General features: G+C 45.2%; 1 pseudogene; it reads left to right on the forward strand.

The window, feature by feature from the left end:
* The first annotated feature begins 2,327 nt into the window (after nt 1-2,327).
* LOC127107509 (ribosomal protein S3, mitochondrial-like) lies at nt 2,328-4,480 on the forward strand (annotated as a pseudogene).
* Nucleotides 4,481-4,963: the final 483 nt, after the last annotated feature.

Below are 4,963 nucleotides of genomic sequence, written 5' to 3' on the forward strand. Positions count from 1 at the left end.
CTCACAGGCATCTCTCTTCGAGCGGCAGTGCAAGCTCGGATGGTGTTAGCGCTGGCAGAAGGTCCGAAGATTCATTTCAAAAATAGGAATGTCAGAGCAGTTAGTCCGCATGTCCCTAACTACCTTGTTCCTGATTGGATTGCTTTCTTAGTGTGGCATCTTTTTGTTCGCTGTCCACTAGTGAGATTATCATATATAAATGTAGATAGAGAAAGAGGCTAAGCCTACGTAACGCTATGGGAACAGCTTTTTTTGTCCGCTTTCAGCTATGCTATATAGATGCGCTACCTTGTGAAAGAAAACATCATATGTAAGTAAGTAGCATCTAGAATCGAATCCAGAGCAGCTAAGAATAAAAAAAAAATCGAGTAGCTTGCGGGCCGGTCGTCAGTTCAGACTAGCTGGTCAGTGGGGGTCAGAGAGTGTTCCGTTAGTGTTCTCACAGTCTCAGTGCGACCTTGCTTGGTCAACAATTTGGAGAGTTTGCGAAACGAAGACTTTCGAGAACAAATATTAAACCGGGAAGAAAAAAGGGGAAAAAGTAAAGAAAGTAACAATAAGGCGCATATGGCACGAAAAGGAAATCCGATTTCGGTAAGACTCGATCTGAATCGTAGTTCAGATTCAAGTCGGTTCAGTGAGGGCGACCGCGAAAGTCACCGAATGGGTCAGTCTTTTCCTTCCTTCAGTTTGTCCTATATATGTTGAATAAAAAAGCTTGGGATGGGAGGACGTAGCAGATGTCCGGGACGGACACGACTTCTTCTAACGCTAGAAGACCACTGGAAGAGACCCGGGACCAGAGCATGTCGTGAAAGAAGCACACCGGGCGGGCGTGCTTCGACCGTGTCTCCGGGGCACAGTTGAATGTAGATATCATGAACGCGAGGTGCAGGATACCAGGCCGAGAAACCCGGCACCCCCTATGTGCCGATCGCTAGCGCATCCAGGGCCCCGGCGCCCTGCGGAGCTGGAGAGGCCTAGCCTGATCTGAGAAGTGCTAATTCGGTTCGGATAGACTTCATTCAAGAACGCCGCCGCCCCTGGAATCAATAAGAAAACTAGTGCTAAGTTTCAGATCAGTGAATAAACCGAAACGAAAGAAGAAAGAGACCTTTCTCGCTCGGCGCCTAAAGCGCACTATGCTCCGCTTCAACAAATGAGAGTTTTCGGTGGAACCGGTGAACCACGCGAGCTGGTTAGATGCGTGGGACAGAGGGCTCATAGTACCTGCTAGCGCAGCTATGCAGTGGAAGGGAAGGAGCCTAAATCGACCCCCTTATTTTTATTATTTATTTTAAAAATAAATAATAAAAAAGTACAAAGAGATTAGACTCTCGGATGAGACTAAGCAGCCACCGACCGTTCCGACGCGCCCCTGACCTATTTTTTTTATTAAGACCGAAAACCTATCTAAAATGGAGCCTAGTTTAGGCTGTCAAACAAATGATAAAATAAAAAATATTTAATATAACCACTAGTAGGGATATGGATGGAGTCTCGCTCAGTAAAGAGAGTTGTAGATTCCTAGAAAAGGAGAGGAGCCTTGACTTTCTATGATGTTCTTAGTCAAGAAGCGCTAACGCTGCAATCTTTCTAAAGCAAGAAGCGAGAAAGTTTACTTTGAGAAAGAAGGTGCTTGTTGCCGCTTTCTTCTTTTTTTATAGTAAGTAAGTAAACTTGTTTTGTTTTAGTTTATAAGGCGAAAGGTTGCTATTTTTATAATTATTATAGCGTTAGCGCTTTAGTTTTCAATAAGTTTAGGCTTGACTAAGAACATAGAAATGTTGAATCAGGGTGCGCAGGGAACCCTATACAAAGGGCCTTTCCCTTCAAATGACAACTGCCTCTTCCTGCTGCGAAGGCCTTGCACGAAACCAACCCCCCCACCCCCGATCCAGTACCAGTTGTTTCGCTGGTAGGCCCACTTAGGTTAGGGGGGCATTGTCCCTCAGTTCTTACCAACCTCCGGTGTGTAATCGACATGTTGCTAACTTCAACTCGGTTGAATAAGAATCATTGATTCCCTTTGCTGTCCATTTATTATTCATTCAGGGCGCTCGGCCGGTGCTCCTTTTTAAACCAGAACAACTCTGAACGTTAGAGAAGAGAAGATAAGGGAAGACCACCTGAGCGAACCGACCGAGGGGACTTGACTTATTCGAACCGAACGATAGCGGCTTAAAGCTAAGCCTATCACGAGCAGCGTCGCTGCTTGATCGGCGGGGAGAAGCATCTCAAAGTATGGGGCAAAGGATCAAGCGCTTTGACTTTGTCTCCCGGGATTCACCACAGGTTGGGTTTGAGAGCCGTGTGATGGGTGACTATCCAGCACGGTTCGGAGAGCACTTTTTGTCAGCGTTGGTGAATGGAAGCCCCTCTATCAAGAAAGAAGCGGCTATTCCCACGGCGGAGTCACCATTGACTCTATTTATTATTATGGTAAATTAGTTTATCAAGATGTCAATCTGAGATCTTATTTCGGTTCGATACGTCCACCTGCGAGACTAACCTTTGGCTTTCGTCTCGGTAGGTGTATTCTTATACATTTTCCCAAAAGAACATTCATTCATTTCTTTCTTCCCCGTCGACCACGACGACTGAAACGACGCGATAAATCCAGACCCGGAAAGGAGAAGGGCCGGTGGTGGGCATTTGGGAAAGTCGGGCCGATCGGGTGTCTTCATTCCAGCAACAAGAAAGAAGAAGAACGAAACGAAGTGAGAGGCCGGAGGGCAGGGAAAAGAGTCGAGTCGATCAGGCTCGACGACCGGGAGAAGCAAAACGAAATTAGGATTTGGCCGAAAAAGAAGCAACGCTATGGATACCATGACCGATCACCATCGATAAAGAAGAATCTTTCTAAATCACTTCGGGTCAGCGGGGCCTTCAAGCATCCGAAATACGCCGGGGCTGTAAATGACATAGCGTTCCTGATAGAAAATTACGACTCCTTCAGAAAAACTTCGTTTTTTAAGTTATTTTTCCCCAAGAAGTCCCGCTCCGACGGCCCGACGAGTCATCTATTTAAAAGGACCCTCCCTGCAGTGCGCCCCTCCTTGAATTATTCGGTCATGCAATACTTTTTTTGTAGAAAGAACCAAATGCATTTCGACCCCGTCGTAGTTCTCAATCATTTCGTGGCACCGGGCGTGGCTGAACCATCTACGATGGGGGGAGCGAATGCGCAGGGAAGAAGCTTAGATAAGAGAATACGTTCTCGCATCGCTTTTTTTGTAGAAAGCTCGACCAGCGAGAAAAAGTGTTTGGCCGAAGCCAAAAAGAGGTTGACCCACTTCATTCGCTTGGCGAATGATCTTCGCTTCGCGGGAACAACAAAAACCACCATCTCGCTCTTTCCTTTCTTCGGTGCTACCTTTTTCTTTCCAAGGGATAGAGTTGGGATTTATAATAACCTTTTTTTTGAGGATGCCCGGGAACCACTCCTAGGTCAATTAAGGATCAAATGTTGGAACCTCATGGGTAAGGATAAGGTAATGGAATTGATAGATAAATTCATAGACCTAGGTAGGATAGGAGAGTGGATAAAGGGAATAGAGATGATGATAGAGATCATACTGAGAAACAGAAAAATTCCGTACGGGTACAACTCTTATTTGAACGAAGTGAAAAAAATGCGATCTTTGTTGTCTAATAGAACAAACACTAATACCTTAATTGAGTCGGTCAAGATCAAATCTGTTTATCAAAGTGCTTCTCCGATTGCTCAAGACATCTCTTTTCAACTGAGAAAGAAAACAAGATCATTTCGTTCCATTTTTAGTAGAATAGTTAAGGATATTCCATTAGTAATGAAAAAAGGGGTTGAGGGGATCCGTATATGTTGTTCAGGTCGATCAGAAGGCGCAGAAATAGCTAGAACTGAATGCGGAAAGTATGGAAAAACATCTCGTAATGTATTTAACCAGAAAATAGATTATGCTTCTGCGGAAGTATCTACTCGTTACGGAATCTCAGGTGTCAAAGTGTGGATTTCATATAGTAAAAAAAAAAAGGGACGTGCTATATCCGAAACGTACGAAATTTAGTAAATATCGTAAAGGCAGATGTAGTAGGGGTTGCAAACCAGACGGAACAAAACTAGGTTTTGGAAGATATGGCACTCAAAGTTGTAGAGCTGGTCGTCTTTCATATCGAGCCATTGAAGCAGCGCGTCGGGCTATAATCGGGCACTTCCATCGTGCTATGAGCGGACAATTCCGAAAAAATGGTAAGATATGGGTAAGAGTTTTCGCAGATATCCCTATTACCGGAAACCTACAGAAGTAAGAATGGGAAGAGGAAAAGGAAATCCTACGGGTTGGATTGCTCGTGTGTCCGCGGGACAAGTCCTATTTGAGATGGATGGTGTGAGTTTGTCAAATGCTCGACAAGCCGCTACATTAGCGGCGCATAAACCATGTTCGTCAACCAAGTTTCTTCAGTGGTCGTAACGTAATTGGTTAGTGGGGAAAAACCAGGTCGGGACTCAAAAGAATTAGGCGAAGGGTTTGTTCCTGAACGAGGGAAGTGGAAAGACACTAAGGGAGAGGGATATACTCCTTTTTGAATCGCCGAAATTGTACGACTGTTCCAGGCGTACGACCCTGATACGTTACGGTTTTTTTCGGGTACTCTTTCCTATGATTGTATTGGATATTCTTCTTTATGATCACAAGGTGGTGCGGTGCTTGGGCAGGTCTTCTCTGATTACGTTCGGACGTGACAGGGAAGCCAGGAGGTCCAGGGACATAGCCGACCGATGCACTCCCCATCCAGCAGAAAGAGAGGGGAACGCAGCCCCCGCCGCCATATGAGTCGGATACTATTATAGTTTTACTCTTGTGGGAAATTCAAGATGTCTTTTTTTGTTTTGGCGATAATAACTTCTGGGAGGGTGAATCCCAGGTTCCACCACAAGAAAGAAGGACAATAGGTAGTTCCCTACGAGGAAGTGCTGCCC

Source organism: Lathyrus oleraceus, chromosome 7 (genome assembly GCF_024323335.1).
Source record: "Lathyrus oleraceus cultivar Zhongwan6 chromosome 7, CAAS_Psat_ZW6_1.0, whole genome shotgun sequence".
Classification (NCBI taxonomy): Eukaryota; Viridiplantae; Streptophyta; class Magnoliopsida; order Fabales; family Fabaceae; genus Lathyrus; species Lathyrus oleraceus.